Genomic DNA, 26,385 nt, shown 5'->3' with positions numbered 1-26,385 from the left:
GGGCATCAGTTATTCCCTGTAAACTTGTGCTGATTTTGCAAACCACCTCTTCTTTACATGCCCATGGACTCCAGGAAGACTTGATCATTTTTCTAGGGACCAAAATCAGGCTCACCAATTCATATTCCTTGGATCACCCTTTTGTTCTTTGCTTTAAAAATATACTCAGTATTTACTTTCCTCTAGTCTTTGGGGTCCTCCCCTCGTATCCATGACATTTCAGAGATGATAGAGAGTGCTCTTGCTATGACACTGACTGTGACTCTCAGACACAGTATAGGTATATGGCCCCAAGAAGTCCCAGGGATTGAGTTCTCTTACCACAATCCCTGACTTGATCCTCACCCACTTCCTGTAACAACAGAAGCCTGGGAGATTCGTGTGGTGAAGACTGAGACAAGGAAGGTATTGAGTCCCTCAGCCTTATCCATGTCTGCTGTCACTACACCACCTGTCTAATTCAGCAACAATGCCCTATATTTTTTATTCAGTCTTTTTACTACTAAAATAACATTATAAGTTCTTGGTGATTTTGATGTCCCTTGCAAGGTTCAACTCTAAGTGAGCTTTGACTTACCTTACACCATTGACGCATTCCTGGGCAATGCTTTGAAAATCTTCCTTAGGGGCACATCCCTGTTTCCATGTTGCCCACCCAGAAGATGTCAGGCAGATTAATGGTTCCCATTAGAACTGGGGTTTGTGATCTAGAGACTTGATTCACTTAGAAAGGATGGAATTTCATCAAAAAAGTTCTGATGGAAAGGTTTTGCCAAGAAATTTCATTACTGAAGCTACAATTATCATGGATATTTAATTATGGTGCTAATAGCTAACAAAATACTTATTTATCCTGACACTTTTTGATGGAGTTAAAACCCCATTAGGTACAGGAATTTTTCAAGATAATTATGAGTAATTTTTGCTACAAAGAACTCAGGAATGTTTTATATTTTATTGATGGCCCATTCTAAAATGTTGACAGTTTTGGTTTGAATAAATGATAGGGTTTTGTTTAGATTCATTGCTAAGGACCAGACTGCAGTACTCACTATCACAACAACCAGCTCAAATGAAAAGGTCTTGTTTCATTTAAGTCAAAATGACATTTAAGTCAAAAAGCAATATAAAACTCAATATTAGTAAAGTTGTCAACATAGTTAAGAACAAGGTGACTATGCACCCTTCTTTCACTAGAAGAAAAAAAAAAATTATAACAGACATAAGTGGGATGTGCTTCATAGAGCAATCTGGCTTAGCAGCATTATGGTCTTTTTCTCCAGACACCAACATAAATGCTCTGCATTTAATAAAGATTTGATTATATTTGTCATATTTTCAAGAGCTTTTCAAGAATGTGAAAATCTCATCTGAGTCCAAACTTGGATTATTGAAGGTCTATATAAAAATTGGACATTATTTAGAACATACTGTTCAGAGTTCTAAATAATGACCTTTTTCTGATTGCCAGAAACAGATAATAATATGACATTTTGAATTTCATGAAATAGACTTATGATACTTTTTTTTCCTTTGTAAATGTAAGGGGAAATCTCACAAAAGAAATACAGTTATAGCCTCTATGCAAATTCAGGGTAGTATCATTGTACTTTTTATAACTGAGACATGCTTGGATGCTTTTACTATAATTAAAGTAATAAGAGACTTATAAAAAAATTCTTGAAAGCTCTAATGTGCCATTTAAATGTTGCCTACCTCCCAGTGTTTTCCATGTTCTAAGTTTGCAACATTTTATTGTCTAATTATCTTCTTACTTACTTACAAGTATGCTTGTAGGCACACCTAACTGGGCTTAAGTCCTAAAAAACACTGAATTGATGTTTACACTATCTGGAGATTTATAGTTCAAGTATTCTCTTGCACAAAAGAAGATTTTTTTTCCCTCCCTTTTTTTTTACCAGTTAGTCCTATGATTCCCTTCAGGATTAAATCTGGTTTTAGTCTGGATGCTTTCTGGCACTTTCTTTAATGGTACCACAGCCTTGTACAGGAATATTAGCCAGTAGGTAATATGGATCCAACTATTTATCTTCTGAAGTAAAAGAAATGAGTTGAGTGAACACAAGCCATTTTGTGCCATGCCTGAAGGCCAAACCTGTTTTTCTAGCAGGACTTATTTACTAGTATGGACATCTTTCTTTCCTTGTCCAAACAAATAATTATTTATTCTTTAAGAAGTGGAAGCACCACATCTCATAGTAATTTATAGCTAATAACAGGGCAATATTTTAGGACACAATAGACCTGTATCCAGAAATTTTATTCAAAAAAAAGTATCAAAATGAGAAAAGAAAAATTCCCTCCCTGCATAGCCTTTATCATGCGTGGTACAATGGTGGGAGAAGGCAAATATACATTCAGTCTGCCCAATGAAAAATAAGTGTGGGCACTGTCCTTTGACAAAAAGGAGAAATCTAAGCACCACTACTACAAGGATTGTTTCATGAGACAGTTTGCTAAATTGTCAGAGCTTAAAACATATTTTGTGTCTGTAACTTCCAGACGACAGTCATGACCTTCTCTCCCACTTCCTGATCTGGGTGACCTCCTGTTCAGCAGGATTGCTGTTCTTTCGCCAGGTAGAGAAGTCCTTGTACCCAGCACAGGGTTGTGTTCTCTACAGTGGGTCATGGGTAGTATGACACATGGGTAGTAGGAGGGAAGTATTCCCAAAGAATAATTTTAGCACCCAGAGGGATGGTGAAATAAGAGTAGTAATCAGAACAGCAAAGTTAGTGGATACTCTAGTTAGATAGTAAGCCTTTCTGTTTAACACAGTCTTTGTCAATCCCTAATGGATCTTTTGTTAATCTAGTCATTCAGATAGGAAAAACTAAATTTCAAGAAAATTCATGTGAATTTCTAGCCATCTAGAAATCCGCCTGTCTCTTTTCTTACATCTCACAACCGTTTGGCCAGGCTAGACTTGTCCGCATTTTGGAAAACTCTCTCTCCAGTCCTTTTCTACTGTCCATGACAGTAGACATGTCCATGACATGACAATATTATTTTATGGCTCATCCACTCTGATGTTGAGATACCGCACAAGCCAAATTTCTGGTCCAAAAGGAGACAAAATTACATGTACCAAAATAGTTATTCTTCACCAATGTGTCAACAAAAACCACCCTGGGTTACAGAGTATAGAAAACACAATTCAGCATACTATGTCAGTCCATCTCTGTTGAGAAAACTGCTTAACAACATGCTTAAATGATGTCCTGACTAAGGATTCTTTTCTAAAAGAGATTCTTAGGTATTTTGTCTCTGGTGAGTTTTTAAAATAGCTTCAGTCCTATCAAAAAGGACAGCTGACATGTCAATAGAACACTTTTTCTACAAGCAACTGCATCTTAAGTGAACCCATCCATATCTATTTAGTGAAAAACAAAAAACCATATAAACTTAGTAAGGACTTTTTTTTCATCCTCTCTAAATTTGCTTGTAAGTATATTAATATTACATTCCTCATGTGTATTAGAAAAATATCCACTTTGTTTGCAGTACTTATCATTAACACCAAGGTGAAGGACATACAAAAGGGTGACACCACAGTTTCAAATATGATGTCAAAATTGGTTATTACATGAAATTTCCATGCACTTAAGGGACTCTGCCAGGTCAAATTAGGTCCCAGATTTTGTTTTGATAAAGAAAAGTCTTTAAAAGTCTTAAAAATGAAACATTTTCATGATTATTTATTCAATATTCCAATGGGAATTTTTCCTTTTTTTATCTTTTTTTTTTTTTTTTAAACAAGTGTTGAACTAGAGTATTCATAATGCAAACATCACACTGTTGTACTGATCACTGCTGGCCCATGAGAACCTAAATCTCTGAACTGAGTTTAAAGAGGTTCTAAAGCTTAACATGACAAGACTGGTTTTGCCCTCAATGTTAAGAGAAAAGGGTAGATAAACAATACAAAAGATAAAGCAAGGATATTCTCATATATAAAAGAGAAATAGAAAGATATTTGTTAAAGTCTGTTTAGAGAGAGATGCATTTGGTCTTTTGTTTTTGTAATGGCAAGTAATCTGTATTGAAGAATATTTTACCTAATAAAGCAAATGCAAACACTATGTTTATGTTACAAAAATAATCTGCTTAAATATAGTATTTTTTACCTAGAAAGAGAATCTAAAAAAATTATCTCAATTTATATTAGATTCCAAACTAAAAGAATGTCAAGAAATTAGAGTTGCAAATTTCACACATGCAAACAGGTTGTGAAATCTTCATATGTGGAAGTTAGTAGCAAACATTTAATAACAAACGTTCTGCTTTATTCTTGAGGATTTTATGGAAAGATGCTTTCTTTAGATTGAGAGGGGAAAAAATAAAATATTTGGAGCTGCTATACATCTGCTTGAAAGTCTGCATGTTCTCAGAAAAAAAAAATAATTAAAGTTTGGGCGCATTATTTCCATAGAAACTTGAAAGCTGAAGAAAACTATGTAGTTAAAGTATCAAACTTATGAACTTAGATAAGTTTGGGGATTTTTTTTTGCAATATTTTAATTATCAGAAACACGCCTTTTACATTTTCTTAATAATTTTCACAGAAAATTTTAAAAATAATAGTTTATTAATGTCAATAATAATAAAAGTAGTAGAACTTTAGAGATGTAAATAGGAAAATTAATAGATTCAAAGGGAAGATTCAAAGAGAGCAATATACAGAGCATTTCAAATAATGATAAATATCCACGGTAATTAGATAGTTAGTATCCTGTTCTTGAACTTACCACTACAGTTTGTTTCTGGACTCATCTCTAATTCTGATCTTCTGAATGACCTTAGAGTTTATCATCTCTGTACTAATCTAAATTGTGAAATGAGTATGATGTTAAATATGGTCATAGAATTCCTTATGTTTCCAGATAGAAATAAGGAGGTATTAATACGTAATACTTACTAGTATTAGAATTTTACATGGGTCCAAGACTCAGAAATCTGAGGATCATTTAGTAAATGTAGCAGATTATTTCCTTTGTGATTGGAAAAGCTTCTTGATTTGTGCAAAATATTGAGAAAATATTTTTTATCCTCTCCATTTTATTGATTTAGATTGTAAGCTTTTTTATGAAAGTATTTTTCCTAACTGCATAATTATACATTATTTAAAAGCCACTCTAAGTATATACATACAGAAATGTTTCAGGTGAACTAGATGAGGCCAGATTCCTCACAGATTTTTCTTCCAAGGTTTTGTTCTTTTTCCTCATTTGCCCCTCAGCTTCAGGCTGGCATTAATCTTCAGCTGAACATCTTGACTCCCAAACCACTGTCTGCCAAACTGCTGTGCATTTTTTGGCCCTCCTGCTGTCTTCAAATCACCTGTAAAAATAACTGCTTCACCTCTAGCATTTGTCCATCTCAGCTCTCTTCTGCTTGGCCTTTAGTAGGACTTCTGATTTAGTAGGACTCTGTTCTAGCAAGGCTGAAAGATTTCCTTGTACAGGAATGCTCTGAGATAGAAAGATCTCTTCAAGGTAAGAAATACAAGCTGGTTATAGTATCAGTATGGGTGTGTTTATAACAGAGGCAAAATCATTAAATTCCACTGTTCCAGAAAAGCTTCCTAGTCTGTACTTCATAGAAACAAGGTCTTTTCTGTTTACTGTCCTCTAACCAGATCTAAAAGGTGTTCTGTCCATCCTATTCATATTGTTTATAATTTGATGATCATAGAATCATGGAATGTAAAGGAATTGGAATTGACCTTGAGCTCATCTAGTCCCAACTCCCACTGCCATGGACTGGGACACCTCCCACTAGACCAGGTTGCTCAAGGCCTTGTCCAGCCTGGCTTTGAACACTGACAGGGCAGGGCATCCACAACCTCCCTGGCAACCTGTACCAGTGTGTTACCATCCCCACAGCAAAAAATTTCTTCCTAATATCTAAACTGAATTTCCCCTCTTTGTACCCATTACTCCTTGTCCTATCACTATAGTTTCTGATGAAGAGTCCCTCTCTGGCTTCCCCTTCATGTACTGGCAGGTTGCTACGAGGTCACTGTAGAAGCAGCCTTAAAGATGCTAAAAAAGAAATGCAACAAGATCAAAGTTATCCTCCTTTAGCAAACTAGAGTAATGTAAAAGCAATTATTTTATAAAACCAAATATATTTTCATTTTAATAAATGGAGGCATCTACCAGTTTGCAAAATACTGGTGGCAAAGTAACTAATATGGTTACTCTGGAAGTAAACTGGAATGAAAAGTTGCATCATTACCTCAGAAGTCTGAATAAAAATGCACTAATGTATTCATTTTTTAAAAAAAACCGAGAGACAAGGAGGGGAAAATTATCTTTTATTACATTTTTAAAAATGCTGGGTTTGAATTCTCATATAGTTTGCCTACATGGCAAACTGCATCATCTTGACTCTAAGTCCTCAGTTTAAAAATTAATAACAAAACCCCTTAAACAGGCCTGGAACTTATCCAGGGATCCAGAAGCTGTTTATTTCTTTTGGATGACAAAAAAAAAGATGTTTTTATTTATAGCATACCTACTGGTTCCAATAATTCCAAAAGGCTGGATAAAAATAGGGGAAAATGATTGCCAAGAAGACATTTACACTGAGTTCCCCAAATTGTTTAGTGAGAGAGTCATTTATATTTTTGCCTCTGCCTCCATGTGTAGGACAGTGCATAGTGTCTCTTTTCCAGGAGCAGACCAGAAGAGAGTAACTCTTTGCCTTTGTGTTCCCACCTGCCCAGAGAAGCAGTGATTTACCCCATATTAACCTCTCAATTCTCCCATGTCTCTCTGACTAGTTACTCCCAGCTACCTGTTGTGTGGCCATGGCACAGATATTTTTCAGGTTGTAGGACCCAGCCAAGTGAATTTGAATGCCTAAATTAAACTTAGAGACAGGTTCATCTTATCTTGTATTGATCAGGCCTGTACCATGGAGTACCGTGCTGAATTAGACTGTTTTAACCAGAGATTCTCACCAGAGCTGCAGCTTCTGTTCTCCAGAGCCCTGTGCTTCATTTGCTACAAGGTCAATCAATGAAAGATTGGGCAATTAGCTCAGTCCAGTACAAAGCATCCCCTGAGGGACTGGCAAACTGCATTTCCTGCTTGGAAAGGCACAAGCTAAGGATATCATATGAAGGCTACACTGAATGAATCCAACTTGGAACTTGTAGCTACACAAATACCAGTAAATAAACAAAGCCAAGACATGGATTTGAATGCTGAGAAATTGTTATGTGTTCTTTGCCCGCTAACATGCTCATTTAGATCAAGAAAGCCATGGACCTGTTACAGTGGGTCTAGAGGAGGCCACGGAGATAACCTGCGGCCTGGAACTCCTCCCCTCTGAGGATGGACTGAGAGAGTTGGGGTTGTTCAGCCTGGAGAAAAGAAGGCTCTGGGAAGACCTGAGCACCTTCCAGTACCTAAAGGGTTCACATAATCATAGAATCATAAGTTGGAAGATGAGGAAATGCTTTTTAGCAAAGTCTTTTGCAACAAGACAAGTGGTAATGGTTTTGAACTAAGAAAGAGTAGATTCAAACTAGATATAAGGGAGAAATTTTTATTATGAGGGTGATGAAATGCTGGAACAGGTTGTTTAGAGAAGTGATAGATGCCCCATCCCTGAAAAATTCAAGGTCAAGCTGGATAGGGCTCTGAGCAATCTGATCTCGTTGAACTTCTCCCTGTGCATTGCAGGGGATTGGCCTAGATGGCTTTTAAAAGTCTTTTTCAACCCAAACCATTCTATGATACTATGATTTCAGCAGCTTGTTCCCAATTCAAGCTCAGTCACCTGTGATATGTAAAAAGGGAATTTAAGTAGATTGACACAATACAGAGAGACTTTCAGTATCATACCCAGAGGATGGTCCTGACATTACCGGTGTACATGTAACCTGTAAGACCTACCAGCAGCTGTGATGTACAAAATCAAGGCTTGTTTGTGTCCTGTTCCTAAGCAGCTTCTTTAATGTTGAATTCCTCTTGCTCATGCTGTCCATGGTAACAGTAGCCAATGTGAAGCAATGAAAATATGCTCTAACCCTCCCAACTTCCCCCTATGTACGTACAGGTCAGGTTAAAATCTGTTTTTGATTAAGTTGAATGAAATCTAAGTCTTGAGCAGAAGAGGGAAAGAAATACCTTGACCTTTTTCTCTTGGCACAAAGCAGAAACAAATATTGGTTTAAAACCAATAAGGATACAAGATTTTTATAAAACAGTAATATTTCAGGAACCAGTCCTTAAAAACCACACTGTTGTCCTGACCACACTAGAGCCCTTTGTTTATACCATGTATTTTCTTCATTATTAAGCTGCAGGGGACTTCTCGCATACACCATGTTAGTCAAGCAGCAGTTCAGATTTAATTCAGCCTTGTTTGCTGTCTTAAGCTATTAAACACTCTCATCTCTTTGTTCCTCTTCTACTTATTTTTCCAGTGGTGTGGGGTAAATTTCTGGAAGAGCTAAATGAATTTTCAGAAGACCAGGAGTTCTGAGCTTTGAGTAAATGTTTTAGTGGGACTGATTTTGCCATTTCAGCCACTCAAAATAAAAGAATTTTAATACAGACTGAACCTGAAGCATGACAGGTGCATATTCAAAGCCTTTGGGATCACTTCCACACAGCAGCAGCATTTGGACCACAGTAGTATATTTAAAGCAAGTTTTATATGTGAGTGTAAAACTTTTAAAACTTGTTGATTAATAAATTCATTACTTCTTACAGAAACCTTTGTGTTTGATAGATACGTTTTCTTTCAGGAGTGACAGGAGCTGTTTCCAGGCAGTAAGTTCCTACTGCAGCCCTGTGTTGACTTGATTTTAGGGAGTTTTTGCGTAGTATAGCAATATCAGAACTTTAAAAGGAAAAATCCTCTGTAAACATGATCTTTCATGTATTTAACTTAGATCAATGTATGTATCAACACTGCAGCAAGCTCTGTTTAAAGAAAGACAGAGAAACTTTATTTTCTCATAGATGATAGCTGCCATACTTCAGGGAAAAATTAAAAGGTTGTTGACATTTGCAGTGTTTTGTTTTGTATTTATTTGTTTGTTTAGGCTCGTTAGTTGGTGGGAATATGGCACTTTGGCTGCAGCTCCCTGCCTTTGTGGGTTTTGGTTATCTGAACGGCTTACATTCTCACACAGCTTTCTGTACGTGGCAATTTGTCATCAACTGAGAAGGATTAAAGAGGGATCAGTTACAAGACAGTCTGTTGCTTATATTTACTCTATCTACATCAACACTTCTTCCTACCTTAGTGAAATCACAGCCTAGCACATGAGTTATTTGTGTATTTGTAACAAGTTTACCTGATATTAAGAGCTGATTGAATACAAACCACAGGTTGGAGCTTTTTTGTCTCAATATTTGCCCTTTTCTTGTTGTCACGAATCACCCATTGATTTCAAGAGCACAAACATTTCTTGGTGGTGAGAGTTAATCTCTTTTTTCATGCTTGTTTACACACTGTTCAGTCCAAGAAGCTAGTTGCACTTTTCACCTTGGTCTACAGGTAGTCATGCAAACAAATGCCCCAAACCTGAGCAACACCCTTTTGTGTCCACCCCTGTTTCTTTAACTCATTCTTCTTCTCACTGTTCCTAGCTTGGTTATACATTCATTTCAGAGCTAAGACTTTAAGATCAAAGGATCTGAAGGTACACTGAGAAAACATTAATGAGTAAAGGGCTGGACCAATGTTTGTGCACAGCCTTTAGTTTCAAAACTGTGTCTACTGTGTCTTCTGATACTCAAATCTTGTGTATGCATATATATTTATGTATACCTGCGTACATATATAGTAAATAGAGAGTAAAGTAAGATGTAGTGCAGTGTAGTTTAGTGTAGTAAATACTGAGGCATTCCACACCTTTATAAAGAAAAAGATACAGAAACCTTACTTACCCAGGAGAAAAATTAAGTGCATGCTTGATTTCAATCTGAAATTTCTTCAATGGGATGAAGAATTGTATTTTTTCTTCAAGTACTCAGGATAATAAGGATAGCTGGAAAATACAACCTTTGCTTTGTATAGGTAAACTGAGCTGTGAAAATACATATTTCCTTCTTCTTGTGCTGGTTCAAAGTTCATTAATTCTTTTTTCCATGGTGTACATATTGTTCTTAGAAGGGCTGAGCTAATGTGATAATAGTAATGAACAGTAGCAAGACCCAAATGACCATGGGTGACTTTTATGGAGTGATAAGCACACCAGCCTCAATTCTGCAAAGCACTTTAAGTGAGAGCTTATGCTTATTAAAGTCATTATCCACAGAGCAAGTCATAACAATACAGCCTCGCACAGCTAAACTCTTTTTCTTTGACTGAGTCACAATTCCAGTTTCTTATGCTTTATCCTTTGATGAACAGTATGGAAGGAGAACGAGTTACAATGTATAATCCTAACACTGTTTTAACTCCAATTTACGTATGCAGTTATACTTCCAAATAATCCATTTATTACAAAAAATAGTAATAAATTGTTTACATTTTTAAAGACTCTTCCTTAAAGACTGCTGAATATAACACATTTAGAAGCCACAATGTTGATTCAGACCAAAAGTCTTCATAGCTATGCTACTCCTTTACTGCAGAAGAACAAACCCACAATGGTGTCCCAACGTGACTCCATGTGAATGTTGGTTTTCACCAAGGTAGCTAAGTTATGCCAACATTGGCTCTCTCTGTCCCTATAGAACATCCTTCCAGGTCGCACCTTCCAGGTCTGAATCTCTGGCACAACATCATTCTTCAATATATCTAAATATGAGGTTAATTCAAGTATTATCTACATGTAGTTCATAGTAAAAGAAAGAGGGAAAGGGACAAGAAAAGTTCTACCAGGGTCTGAATCCATTAAAAACTATTTTATATGTGTAATTGGCAGATCACAAAAGATGAGGCAATATTTATTATTGTCCCAGGGACTCAGACTCCTTAGTTCCTATGAAGAAAGGTGGCTCTTTTTGGTTTGACTTCTAAGCCAGTACACATCACTGCCTTGATAGTTCCTTTAATCTCACTGGCATGTGGCTGAGGGTCTTAATATTTTATTTTTAAAAAGGAGTTCATAAACCAGACCAGCATTAAGAGAGTTCATAGGTTCCAGGAGCACAGTGCAAACTATTGGTAGTAGTTGTTAATATATTATTAATGTTGCTAAAACATACATGTATATGCTTGTATGATAGTTTTTGGAAATTTTGTATATAAAGATTTTTTTCTCCAGGTACAAAGTTGGCAGATGACATCTAGGCAACCTGCATTTTGTCCTCAGGCAAAACAAAGCTATATTAATGATGCCACAATGACTTTTTTCTCATCTGGTGTCTATACCTTCATAGCAGTATCCTAAATGAAGAGCACTACCAATACACAGTAATCCATCAGCTGTCCAGAAGGTATGTAAGACACTAACACATGAGCCTCTGCCTCCTTAGAAAATTATAAAAGAGTCAACATTTATAAAAGAGTCAGCTTCCACTCTGAGTTAAAGACTCCACAAAAGCCAGGCAATATGAGGAGACCTGAAAGGGTCTCTTAAGAAATCATAGCTGGAGTGAAACGGGACTCAGCACTGACATACTATGTAAGTAGCTAGAAAGTAATTAAGCTTGCATAACCTATTCTGTGTGAGGTGACTCTCCATCAGTACAGCAAATGCTTTGAAGGTCACCCCAAGGTGTCCACAGCTTTTCAGTCTTTCTCCAAATTTCAAACCTAAGATGCCAGTAAAAAAGCAGACAGATCCTGATGGGCTGAATATTTGAGAGTGGTAGGATATTTGGTTTACTCCTAAATCAAAGCCATTCCCATCAGTCTGATTTCTATCCGTGTGCTTTTGTTTTCCAGCATAAGGAATCCATTGTGTGTTCAGAAATGGCATGTCTGCCTGGGCTGGCCTCAGCAGCTTGGCATATCTGAGCACACACTGGACAAAGCTACTTACAGGAGCTGGCAAGATTGTCAGTGACTTGGGTTACATGCGCATCTTTGGGGCTGGCATCAAGTTGTATTGATCCTGAGCTCTGGTGTGCCGACTTGCTAGACAGATTTGGTTTGTCTGGAAAACTCAGGCTTGGCAGTCAGCCTCCAATACCAGAAAAGAGACCCCCATTCAGGGCACCAAAAGGGTTGAGAATGCTTGAGAAATGATGGAAAGAATTGGAAAGATGTGTTTGTCTTCATGGGCCTTTTCCCATTAGTCAGTGAGGGACTGACAACTTCTAAGGAGCTAAATTTGATATTTAGTCCTTTTGTATGGAATCTCTGTGCAATATGGAGAAGCTTTCCTGTTAGGGCCTTTTTCTTGCTATCAAAACAACATGGAGACTAACAAATGGGAGGGCATTGTGTGCTACCTCTGCCACACAGCTTTTGAATAGACATTTGGCACTGGAACATGCTGACAGCTGTGTTGCATTTCAGGTTGCTCCATGTCATGGGGCACCAGGGTGTAGGTTTTCCTGGTGGCTTCAAAGGGTGCACTGAACTGCTTTGTGACACCTGGGGCTTGTTAGAGTTTTCCTTCGGGCGTTCCAGATGGAGCACTTCAGTGGTGCTTTGGCGTGTGCTCTGAGGCCAGGACTAGAGTGTCTACAACAGCAATTTACTTCAGGTCAGGAACAGGCTTCTGAAGTTAATCATCCAGTTAACCCCTCTAACTGCTTCTAGGATTGCATCATGGAGTGGTCTTGAATCACAGGAAATCGATACTTTTTGGGTCAACATAAACCAAAAGGCGCTTTTTGGCACTGTACTTAACATGCAGCAAGTGATAATGGGCTGAAATTTACAGTATAAAACCAGAGCTGGTGCAAAAGCAGGCTGTTGAAGTGTGTATAAAGGGTTTATTGAATACTCAAGTCATCCTCATATCTGTCTTAATAGATATGCTCCCATTAAACCTTGATAATGTGAACATACCTTGTGTAGACAGTTGGGAATTTGAACCTGAGAGTGCTCCTGGTGGTATTTGTAATGGTTGTTATTTCAGAAGACATTATAAGAAATCATCATTTGAGCCTTTCCACATACAGCAAAAGGTTTCTTTATACCCTCATTAAAAATAATAATTGCTGCAACTATCACACTTTGATTTTTGTGGTGATTGTTACTACAGTAGTGTAGTAGTACTTCAGTAGGACCCCAGTGATCCCATTGTGCTAGACAGTGCACATGTACACTGAAAGACAAGATTTAATCCTTTTACCATTTATTTGAATGTAAAGCCTTTGTCGATCTATGCATGAAGCACGAGAGTTTATCTTGTTTCCCTACTTTATTTATATCAGTGACATTTGTATTCTGTTATTGGAGCATATTGTTCAGAGCCTTTTGGAGAATGTACTTGATGTTATGGTTCATTCATAATGCCTCCATTGAAGTGATAACTTGCTGGAGTGCTGACATGATAAAGCATGCTCTGTCAATCTTGAGACCCTTACATCAGCTTTTGATGGCATGTTTAATTTAAAAAAATAAAATAAAATTCAAGTGAATGTGATGCCTGAATTCATTCCTTCTGTGTTGTTGTATCAAAGGTTAAAGGTGAAAAATCATCAGTGAAAATAGGTATGAATTTGTATAACACAATCTTCACGTTGTGATGTCTTTTTGAGATCATAAATAGTTATGAAATGTTAGTTCAAATGAAGAAAATGTCTGTGTCACTCACAAGTTCCAAACCCACTGAGTTTTGCATGATTACTATCACAGATTTTGGAATCCAGGCTAACTTTCCCAATCTTTCAATTAGGCATAAGTGGGGAGTCTCATAAATTCTGAGCCTTTCCGAAATCTTGCTATGTTCCAGTGATTGCTATCCGAATCCCACCTACCAAGTGATGATAGAACCAGGCTTCAAGTTTCTAGCAGCTACTTAGGTCTCTTGATTTCTATTACACATTTGTGTAGTTGACTCTGCCTTTTTACTCATTAATCTGGCTATAGCTTTGGAGATCTCTCTTCATGGTGATGTAAAAATTTAGTGAAGAGGAAGAACTAAGAGATACTGAAGTCTTCTGCATGGAACAATCATGTGGGACACAGGAGATTAAAATATAGTGACTGATTTAGACAGGTCCCTTGATCACATGACCTTCTTTATTTGCTTTACCCTCTTTCTCTCATTCTTCCTCTTCGTTTTTTCTTTCTATCCATTATCACTTTCCTTGCTGTCAGCAGTGCTTAGAATTTGCTGTTGACTGATTTATAATCTTTTCACCACAGAAAGGTAATGCAAACTACAAATGGTAGCTCTCCCCATATTTTAACTGCCACTTTTTTTCTAAATAAAAATCTCATGTGTCTCGCTTCAGATTTGTACCTACCCCACAACAGAACCAGACAATTCCCTAAGCTTTTATATAGACCTAGCTTTGTTCTTCAGTCTTTTGAACTAATTGGGATTATTTCAGAGTATTTGTTTATGTATAAAACGTACTCCTCTCCCTACTGGTAGCTATGACCCACAGGTAATAATCTAAAATCTGTAAAGAATAAAAGCATTTCAGGGAGAAAAAAAGAGAGCCATAACAAGGGTATCTGCATGCTTAGCTTGTCAGGTATCTGTTACTCCTCATATCAGGTTTTTTAGTATGTCTGATACTCTAGTACATCTAAAAACTTCTCTCATGGTTTCCTAAATAAATGCTGGGATCCTCTATGACAGGAATTTTATTTTCTTAGTAAATGAAATGGATGCTTCCAGGTCTTTTGAACAGGAATGTTATTCAAGAATGATGGCAATTATTATTTCTGTGCTTATATCATTAGTCTCTAAAAAGCATATGTACTTTTTCCTTCTTGAAATCGTGACCAGTATTTGTTGGTATGTTGTAGTTCTGGGTTCTTTGTATACTTTGTATATATCCCTGTTTGTATACTTAGCTGAAGATCCTTACCTTACAGTTTGGGAAATATACCAATAAATATACCAATAAATCTTTTGGGTTTAAAAAAAATTAAGAATACTCAAAAAAAAATATGGTGACATTGCAGTGTACTGGGAAAGCTCTTGTTGAAAAAGAGTTTATCTTAAAGAAAGTAGCACTGAACTGAATGCGTCCTTATTATGGGTAACATTTTAATCAGTATGAGCTAAATCATTAGAACTAAGCCTTCAAAGCCTTAAACAAGGGCTAATCCCTCTTAGTTTCTGTTAAGGTACACAGGACACTACTTCATCTATTATTATAAGTATAATGAGGAGGGCATTATGAGAGACACAATAGAAATGTCTTTTGTTATTATTATGTTTTGCTTATGTTATTCCATGGTAAATATTTTTCAGTGACATTGTTGTAGTTTGCTTTGGGAACTTTTAGACATGCTTGACCTATAATATGCACACTATAAAATTAATTTAATGTTTTACTACATTTGCCTTTGAACATGGGTCCTCTTCATTTTTTATGGTTAAGTGAAATGTGGAATGCTAAATTCCAGAGTTGGCAGCTGTATGCTGTGGTAGTTATTCATTTCTACACCACAGATTTTGTTTCAAAGGCATCATTCCTGAGCTGGATTGTATCCATTTTTCTGGGTGGTGTTCTACAAACTACCCCCCAGACTTGAGCAGTCAGTCTTATTCTAGATGATTTCTTAAGAGTACCAGAAACTGAAACTTAATATATGGAAAACTAATTTTGTGAATTTTACAAACAGTGTATAGATATGAATAAAATTTTCCATTGTTCTTCTGAATATATGGACTTTCTACATTTCTCCCACAAAAAAAGTCCCAAAACCTGGAAAACTTTTCTTTATGCTAATCCTATGAAATTTTCCTAATTTTTACTTTTCATTGAAAGTAAAAAGAAGAAGGTTTTATTGACAGCAGAAAAAAAAATTCTAAACTTCTCCTACAGCACAAGAATATTCAAAACCTTCTGTAGCACTATAGTTTGTAGTAGAGATAGAAGTTGTAGTAACTGTGAGTAAAGTTTGCCCTCAAAATCTAAAAGAAACATTTTTGTAAGAGATCTAGTCAATAAAGATTACAATGAATCATGTATCTTTGATTCCTATACAGGTGAAGTGGGAGTTCCTGTTAGAGAGTTTTCCTAGAGTGGAAACTACAATTAAGTTCAATAAGAGAAACAAAAACAGTTAAAAAAGAACATCTAAACTCATAATTATTTTCTGTGGTACAAGGAGAATTACATGGGGTTTTAATTACTGGCTATAGAATTTACAGATTTTCATTCCAATGGATATGTTCTTTTGCTGGTGATTTTACCAAGCTGTAATTAACTTATCTATTTCCCACATGGAGGAAAACTTGAATAGGTGGGTAGAAGTCTTTAACATGCTGAGTCAAATATTACATTATGAAATATAATAATTATAAAAATTATCTCTTGTAATACAACAAAATCCTGGAATGTAAGACACCAAGAGCTGAAAATAATTTTGAGTGAGATCGTTACACGAAGCTTCAATCATTTAGGTCTGAATGCTCCTCCCCACCTCCATCCACGATGTTGCTTTGGAGGCAACTAACTGTGTCAAATGTTTAAGAAAACAAATAATTGCAATTATCTCTAGTTGCAAATAAACTGACCTGTGGTGAGTGGTTTTGATTCTCTGAAGCTTGCTGTGCATGGAAATCAGAGTAAAGGGGGAGACAGATGAGCACCCAGGTACCTTTTATAATGAAGTCAGGGCACAGCTGAGGCATCCATGGGCTTTTTTCTTGGAGAACCTAGTTTGGGCAGAAAGTTAGGTGTTGACCAAAGGTTGAAATTATTGTGCTCCTAGTAGTTATCTATTTCTTTATTTTGGCTTTAATGAGTAAAGGATGACTAGCTTAGATTTAGACATAAAACTTTTAGGTGTCTGAGTTAAAATGAGATCACCATTATGGATTTGTCTCTAGTTAAAAAAGTGGTCAGACTATAGCACGACTAAATTTCCTTCTCAAGATGGGGAGAAGCATAAAGCAAGAAAGGCCCTGCCTTCCAGTTCTGCCTTCTAAAATGGCACAGAATGGAGTGCAGTTTCAGTTTTGACCTTGAAAAATCAGTGTATTTTAAAGAGTTCTTTTACTCCCAATAGGTTTTAAAGGAAGCCTGAAAATGCAACATTGGCCAGAGTGAAGTTAGTGCTAGTCTCTCACATGTCGCAAAGGCAAATAGCTGCTGTCCTGCAGTAAATATTTTGGTTTTTTGAGAGATGTTTATATGTTTCTTATGTTACTGTTGGTTTAGCTGGTAAATATTTCAATTGCTGTTATCTTTTTTTTTTCCTTCTTGTTTTAATTCCTGGAGAAATGGTTCTTATGTATTCTAAACCCTTCAGCCCTCACTGATGGAATAACTCCTTTTCAGCTGGGGTCTATTTATTTAAACAAGAACTATTTTAAAAAATAAATTTTGCAGAGTATTCTCTGACATTCTACACAGAGAGTTATTTTATAGATGGTCTCATTTATGCTGGACTTTTGAAATAGCAGCTACTTTCCTCTAGCAAATAAAACTGAAGTTCTAAGTTGTTCCAACACAGAGAAATGGCATCATCTCTATTTCCTTCTCCTGCCCATAAACTTCCGTTTCTAGTAACAAATTTTTCAAAATGAAGAAAAGTGATTGCCATTTTAGAACCTGTGTTTATCCTTCTGTCTTTTCTCTGTAAAGCCCCACTGTTTATCTTAGCAGTATTGTGTTTTGAGAGAAGAACAACAGCTAGACATTTCAGAGATTGGTATCGTGCTGATAAATTACTACAAACTGAGGAAAAGCTGCTGTAGAGCCATCATTTCTTTTTCGCTCTGTGAGAAGTCTGCATAGAAACCATTCTGGCATTAGGACAAAATTCATGGCTAACACTAGGAAAACATAACATTTCCACCTCATTCGAGAGCATTCTCTTGGCCTCCGTTCTGCTGTCATTTGCTCACAGTGTAACACCAATTTCCATGCACTTTAAGTAAGAGCTCAGTGCAACAGCTGCCTGCTTTAAGAGAACCAGTGTTGGTATTTTGCCATCACACTACCTGTGTTCACGTCAGCTTATATTAAACTGGAGTAAGAAGTTGACAGCTAATGCATGTCACTTTGACAAGTGTGTAGTAGAAACAGTTAAACTTTTGAAAGGGACGAGTTTTGCTGCTAATAGTCTGGTCCTGCCAAACTGAATATATTTTGGCTGCTTCGTATGCTTCTATTACTGCAAACCTGAGAAAGTGTTCTCATATGGTAGTGCAAATTGCTTTTTTTCTCATTTGCTTTACCTTACTACATCAATAGGCCATTACTTCACCTTGTATACATTATTTTTCTAAATTTAAAATGATGTCTGCATCTTTAGTAGACCGTGTGGTTTAATCAGAGATTGAAACTTAAAAGTGACCAATCTCTTTAGCCAGCTTTATAGATTACCCATGAAAATAACTTATTGCATCTTTCACTTTTTCAACATCTTGCCTTTCTTGTCTGGTTTGTAAACTTTCATGAGCTGAACTGTCTCCTAGCATATCAATGCAAAAAATTTAGCATAGCAAGATCAAAATTTATCATTCCATGAATTCCATGAACTAGAAAAAAATAAATTCTAATAAGACTCCAGCACAGACAATTTGAAGAGTAACTGTTTAATAAAAGTAGCTTTACCTGAAATGAGAGGTTTGTTGCACATTTGAGGATGTACCCATAAAGCTTTAAATATAATCACAAAATCTTTTATAAAGCCTTATTTAAGTGCTTACTGAGTTAATAAATCTTGTAAATCTCTCAGAGTTTTACAAGTTCTTCTCCACAATGTTAAATTCCTTAGTTTATTCACAATAATCTAAATCTTCTTCATCTCCAGAGTCCCCCATAGTCCAGGAACAGTTACAGTCATTAAAAGAAAATGAGGCAATGCCCTGAGAGAAATATCCTTTGGTGATCTTGTAGCAAGTGTGTATATGAAATGGCATCAAAATTATGTGCTTGACATAAATTATAGAAGCTATATATGCTTTTATCCCAAAAGACATCCATAAGGCTAGGATCCTACATGTACCAGTGCACATGAAAGACTGGCTTTTGCTGTAATTACACAACAATATAAGCACCACAATCTGTCTGGATGGGATTAAGTAGGAAGGATGAAGTCCATATAGGAAGGAGTCTGGAAACCCAGTCTTTATTTTCAGTACTGTTTCTACCTGACTGTGACACCTCATATCACCTTTCTGAAGCTCTTATTTCTTCATTAGATGCTTACTGCTTTATCCTCATTGACGGCAAACTCTGTGTGAGGATGACAGTCTTTCGTTGATTTAAGATCACTATGGGAATCAAGGAATTTAGTGTAAAATAGAAATTAAAAAAAAAAAAGGCACAAATATCCATGGTAACACCTTAGGCAACAGAAACGCCTTTCCTACAGTTGGTTTGCTTCTTATATCCACTGAAGTGAGAAACCAAAGCTCCAGGGCAGAAGTGTATAAATATTGTGCAGGAAATTGTGTCATCATGCCGTCCTCCACAATAAAAATGTGTTAGTCTGGGGCCAACTCTTTGCCAGGCATTTGTCTGGGGTTTTCCAGTAGCAGAAGCTAGGCCTAAGGCTTTTTCTTTGGCAGGCTGTCCTGATTCTCTTTGGCACTACCCTGTTGCTGGTTTGGTTGGCTTCTGTGCAATAGAAATTAACTTAGAGTTAGGCAACTGCTGAGGATCTGGCTTGTCTTTATTTCTTTATGACATTTTTTCTGGTTTGAAAGCAAAATGCAACACTAAATTAAGGTTGTATTTGTAACATGGGCCTTGCATTCCAAGAAAAAATTTGTATGGTAAAAAATTACAATTCCACCCTTAGTAAAGCTTTTTTAGTATTACTATTGACTTAAGAAGGTTAGAATCTTTACTTCAAAGAAACACACAAAACATTGTTTACCAGTGATTTGGTTTGAACTTGTAGAGTTACAGAATCACAGAATAATTCAGGATGGAAAGGACCTTGTGAGGCTCAGAGCAGGGTCTACTATGAGATCAGACCAGGATGCTCAGAACTTTTTTCAGTTGGTCTTGGAAACCTCCAAGGAAGGAACCTGCACAGCCTCTCCCCTTTAGGAATCAGTAAGGCTGGAAAAGACCTCCAAGATCATCAAGTCCAACATTCAATTTTAATTCCAACTTGTGCCTCTTGTCTCTCATCGTCTTGCCAAGCAGACTGCAGCACGAAGTATAACCCGTGTGACAAGAAGGGATGGGGGAAAGACTGAGCCCTGGGAATGTGGTAGTAAACAGAACTACATGAGGAAACATCCTCATCCTCTGTGGTCCCTGGCTTAGGGATGGCTGGAGTTATGGACATTCACTCCAGCTGACCTGGGCACAGTCTGGGGGCTGGCAGGGGGTGGGGTCCCTTGCCTGCGGATGGCTTGAAGGCACTGTTTTGCTTTGAAGGGTGGGAAGTTGGTATAGGAGGGATGAGGTCAACATGTGACATTGTCTCAGTTCTAGAGAAAGGGATGTGTGTTATTCAGGTTGGTGAAATGATCTGATCTCAGCCCACAGTCAAGCTGAGACTTTCAGTTTTATTAAAGACACATCCTTACAAATGGTGATATTTTTCTTTACCTCTCAGGGGCATTTAGTGTTTGCATGTGTGCTGGTTTAAAGGTAAACCAGCAGGGGAAATTAACTCAACTCAAAAGAGAGATTATAAATCAGAATAACAATTTAATAAAATAATACAATAAGTATGATTATACAGACAAACAATTGGTCTTAAACCACAAAACCCAAGTGCATAACCCAGCACACTGGGGCATGAACAGAGTGGTGTTCTTTGGGCCCCCTGAGTTCAAAGCAAAAGGAGAGGGGAAAACCTGTTGGTGAGAGTGCTGTTGCTGTCTGGTCAAGGGTGGTGGTTGCAATATGGTCGAGAGTGATGGTTGCAGTCTGGTTGAGAGTAATGATCTGCAGTCTTCCTCTGGATCCCATGAGTGGTTAAAAAAGTTCCAAGACTACAAGATTATATATTATCCAGTTCAGGCAGGAATGCCCAGCACTTCCCTCAGGGCAGGGAGCTCCACAGAGGGTGTGAGGACAAGAGCATCCTCCTGTCTCACAGGTCTCTTAACACCTAGTTTATAGCCTGAGGAGTCAGGCTCTATGGGCAGATGGTGTAAATGATTCATTGATAACAGTTTCTGGGAAATGGCATGGAAGGCTATAGAATACACAGTTTTTGGTTACACTCATCCAGTGATGAACAGGTCCCAGCTGTTCTAACTAGGACAGCATACATTAATCCCGGTGGTAGAGTTAGGTATCCTGCTATTCTTCTTCCTTTTCCTAATCCTCCTTTATATTATGAGGCTTTATAAAGCACATCCAAAGCATCTTGTGGACAAGTGTGAGGCTCAAAATTACTCCTTGGGGTTTACAGAGTTCCTTCCCCCACTTAGCCTGCAGCTTGGGACCTTTCGGTATGGAAGGGGAAAAGCTTTAGTTGCTCAGTGCCTTTCTTCAGTCCCTGCCACTCTCAGTTCCCTCATGGACATGGCATTCCACTAATACTTCTTTCTATTTTATTCCCTCTTCTGATAGAAGAAGAAATTGAGCCATGGAAGAAGGGCTTTTACTATGGTAATGTGGGAAGAATATAAAGATGTATGGAATTCCCAGCTGAATGCAGTTATGCTGAAGAGAGAGTTATGTTTATCCATAACAACAAGAAAATCTTCTGAAGCATAGTTTAAAACTGACAGACAAAACCAATATTTGCTGCATAATGGCAGCAAAATTGAGTTCGTAAAACACATCTAATAAAACTGAGATCTACTACTGCTTAAAAATGAGCAGGTCAAAGAAGTTGACCTAACCTTGATGAATTCTTCTGAAACTGTTTGTTGTTCAAAAGACTTCAAGGCAGACTGTTTAACTATTGGTTTTCTGCATGTGTGGATATCTGTATCTTCCATGCAGAAGCAGAATATATGTGTGTTGGGCACCTAGAAATAGATATATATATATATATATACACATTCATACATCCACAAGCATGTTAGAATTAGGAACAAAGCATGATGTAGGCCTTTCTTTTCAGGAAAAAGCTAAAGGTTTTTATAAAAACATTCTCTTTTAATGCAAGGAATTTTAGTCCTTTGCATATGTGAGGTACGAATGCAAAACAGTATTTAGTTTGAAAAATTAAATTTTTTTGTGGTTCAGTATGGAAAATTTACTCAGGAGATCTCATTTAAAATCACATAATTCAATCTGCTCATGACTGCAGGTGACTGGTGTCAGGATAATTTTTTTTCATTTGATAACCCTTTCACCTTTAAGTTCTTTTTTACTGTCTTTTAGAAGTGAATGCATTTAACCTACAAGATCAGTTTTAAACCCCTTGAGAAAAAAAAAAAAAGAGAAAGAGTCCACACTTTGCTGCACATAAGTTTCCAGTTAGAGAGGCGCTTATAGACCACATAACAAAAATTGAAGGTTCCTTAAGAAATTGTAATAATTTATACACATCTTGAAAAGAAATATGCATTTTTCTTGCTGTTCAAAACTGAATGCCTCTCAAGCTGCTTAACCAGCAGTAACAAATCTTATTGGTTGTTCTGAGAGCCAAAGTAAAGTCAGCACTCCTAATCAAAATCCCCACAGTCCTTCGATATGAATTTATCAACACTACATACCAGGTCCAGTCAAATCAGTTTTCAAACCAGTTCTCTTTGGGTCTCAGTGTTGGATATGGATGTTTCAAAGATTTTACATTTCGGACAATTATTTGAGAGTCAATAGAAAAGCTAGGTTTTGCTTTACACCTAAAATATATTCACAAATGTAGTTTGTGGATTATGACTGCTGGTGCTGAACTGGTGCATAGGGTTGCGGTCTAGGACCAGACTGCTCAGTATTCACTTGCTCTGTGACGTTTTCAGCTTTAAGAAGCATGTCTCTTGCTTGTAACATACTTATATTGTGTGGAATATTCAAGTCTACACTCTAAATAATGGTTGTGCTTTCCTCTCCTCACTTTTGCCAAAGAAGCTGCACAGTACAGTCAGTGTGAATTCTTGGACCACTGCTTTTGTATGTATGCACCTGTAAGATAAGCCCATCTGGTATTTAATCTTGTTTCACATTATAAATCAGAAAATATAGGAAAGACATAAAGTCTAATTTTTCAGTCACTGACCAGTTAGCATGGATCCAGCATCTGTCTGGATGGAAGCAACACTGCGATATAGGAACATCACTTAAATCTCTGACCCTAAGAACACGGATAAATGAGTGCAATCTCTATTGGACATGCAAAAAATAGCCCTACATATATGTGTGTCCAGTAATAGGAGATGCATCCCCTTGTGCCTTACAGCAGTGGTTCTGAAGCTTAGTATTTTCATTCCAGTAACCACTTCTTGTTTATCAATATAAAAAATCTGAAATATTCTTCCCTTTGGAAGCAAATGCATGCCCTTTTCAGATCCAAATGCAGAAATACAGTGAATAGCATTTTCTTTCTTCCAGTAAAGAGGAAAAAACCCCCAACAAAACAGCAAAAAAACTCAGTAGAAGCATTTGGTGAGTGTGAAGCTCCTGTAATTAACAGACAAATCCTATCTGATTTTATCTGAAAGATCAACATCAGATGCATACCCTTCTTTTGAAGAAACTAAATGCTTCCAAAATTCATCAAGCAATGTTAAAGAAAAATGGCCTTTGGAAAGTAAGGAACTCTTTTCAGAAAAGCCTGAATTGTAAAAAGGAAAAGAGTAACAGTACAGTGCCAGCAATGCCAATCCCATTCAATAGAAAAATCAAGTTATTAAATTTAGTTTTACATTAGTTTGTAATTTGATAAGAAATTTGGTGTTAGATACCACTTTTGCAGCAGTGTGGATTTGTCTTTTAAGGTCTCCACTGAACCCTATTTCTCCCAGGAAATTGTGACCAGGTTAAATCAAGCCTTAAGAAGCCTTCTCACCCTCAGACAACAGAGATCAGTGCATCAGCAGCTTTAATATACTGATCTGCTCCTATTACACTGAAGTGGTCACTGATACTAATACATACACACAAAATTGATATTTTTTCTCCCAGTGTTTGAATAATGTCTATCCAAACCGAAACTCTCTTTTAATTCAGGACAATTTTGGTAAATAATTTGACTGGTGAAACCCACGCTGTAGTTTGTGGCCCCTTGGTAATCCATGGAAAATTGCTAGTGATTCACACAGAGCTCACGTAGCTCTTCTTCCTCGTATACAGGTGTGTCTGCAAGTGTCAGTAGCACATTTGGGCTTCTCCTATGTAATTTTTTTTTCATGTAGAAGTTAGAAATAAGGCTGCTACAGTGTGTGAATTTTCTTCTAAGCACTTGTTAGAAAAAATGTGCTGTTGAAAGGGAAGTAAAGGAAGAAATGGTGTCAGATGAAGAACAGTGCTAGGAAAAAGGTCCTAATTAGAAGTGGCAGTGCAGACAACCCAGTTGGAAATGAAAGTGGAAGCAGTGCAGACTGGTACTGTAGGGTGAGAATACAAGCAAATGAAGTGATGTGAGATTTTTGGCAGGGACAAAGTTGTGTAAGACTGGGAAGCTGAGTTCCTAGAGCCAACTTTTTCATGAATGGATTTTAATTTCAGGTATCTGAGCTGAAAAAAAAAGAACAGAAAAAAAATCAAAAGCCCGATTTGGAAGGAGGCTCAGTTATTCAGAAAACATTGAGAATCAGGCACTCTTTAAGTTTGGAGATGGGTGTCTAATAACTGAGAAACTTCAAATTATCTTGTGCTCTAAGTATAACTAGATGAATAATACCTCTTGAAGCAATTTCACTGTTTCTGAAATGACATTGAAAGATCTGGAAATTTCAGATTACTGAAAAATATTATCACATAGGCCCTGGAATTTATTGTCTTCAAAACATACTCTTCCACTAGAGAAATAAGAAGACTTTATAAGCCTAAAAGTGTAATATTTGCTTTCTGGTGCACCTTTGACAGTGAGAGTCTTATCATTAGATAAGACTTAGAGTAGCTACCATCCCACATTCTCCAAACACAGACAGATGGTTTGAGGACTAAGTAGTGAAAAAACTCAGTCTTCAATCAAACAAAGGAGTTTGCATCTTTATTGTACCATTTGTTTAATAGGCTGACATGAGATGCCTAACATCCTTAAATATCAGTATTTAGGCAGCTGCTTAATTAAATTCTCAAGGCTGCATTTTGATGGGGGTAATTCATTTTAAATGAACAACAAAACATAAGCCCTTTCTTGCCCTCCTTTCCTCTTAGCAGATAATACTCTGTTATCAGTTGCTTCTGGCTCACCACAAATAACAGTGACAGCTTGAAATGAGTCACTGATCCCCACAACCCCCCTGTCCTCTGCAAACTTGTCTTAAAATCTGATGGAAATTAATGTAGGTGTTTTACAATAACTTCCAAAGAAAAAAAAGGAAATTTCTGGGCCCTTTGTATAACAGTTAAATGTCAGAATCTGTTCATGGGAACAGCAGTGGGAAGAGTTTTCAACAGACTTTATCTATTTATTTTTTGTGGTTCATTTTTTTTGTTTGTTTGTTTGTGGGTTTTTGTTGGTTTTTTTTGGGGGGGTATTTTTTTTTTTTACATGATAGAACAATTATTATTACTTTACAAAAGGCTATATACGAAAAAAACCTAGAATAATCTAAAACAGTTTGGATTTCTTTTACTTATTGAAAGCCATCTTGCTTCCTTTATATATCTAAATGGCTACTCTTGTTTTTCAAGCATGTCAAAATTAAAATTGTCAATCAGAAAAAAAGTCATGTGCTGTTGTGTATTGTTTGCTGGACACAGGCAATGCAGCAGCAAAAAGATGCTCTGGCCCAAACCTGAACTCTGATTCAGTTCAGAAAAGGCTTTTTCTCAGACAGAGATGTTCTTGTGCTCCTCATTGAGATATCCCTTATTTCTCTAGCTGCTCATGTTTATATGTAATCTAAAATAAGTACCAATATGTCTATTTTTGCTTCCCAGCCTGACAGTTCTGGAGATGCCATTCTATCCCATTTCCAGTGAACAAAGAAGTGATAAGAGAGAGGAAATTGATATAACTTATCAGCGTATTTGCTATTCATTATATACATATGTACATCTGTTTAATATCCATATGTAGCAAATGTAAGAGGCACTCTCAAGTCAAATATGGCTTTAGCATTAATAAGGCTATTTAAAAAAGTTCAAGGGTGTTGTCACATGAAATAAGTATGTTCTCTTTTTTATTATTTGAACTACTTAGAGACAGGACTCATCATACAGCTTGAAACACATTGTCAAATAATTGTAGTAACTATGTTGATGAGATAGAATTATTAATTGTGATAGTGATTGCAAACCTTTAAAGCTGCTTACATTT

Source organism: Manacus candei, unplaced genomic scaffold (genome assembly GCF_025592945.1).
Source record: "Manacus candei isolate 608988 ecotype Guabito, Panama unplaced genomic scaffold, ASM2559294v1 h1tg000011l, whole genome shotgun sequence".
Taxonomy (NCBI): domain Eukaryota; kingdom Metazoa; phylum Chordata; class Aves; order Passeriformes; family Pipridae; genus Manacus; species Manacus candei.
This window is presented reverse-complemented; position numbering follows the sequence as displayed.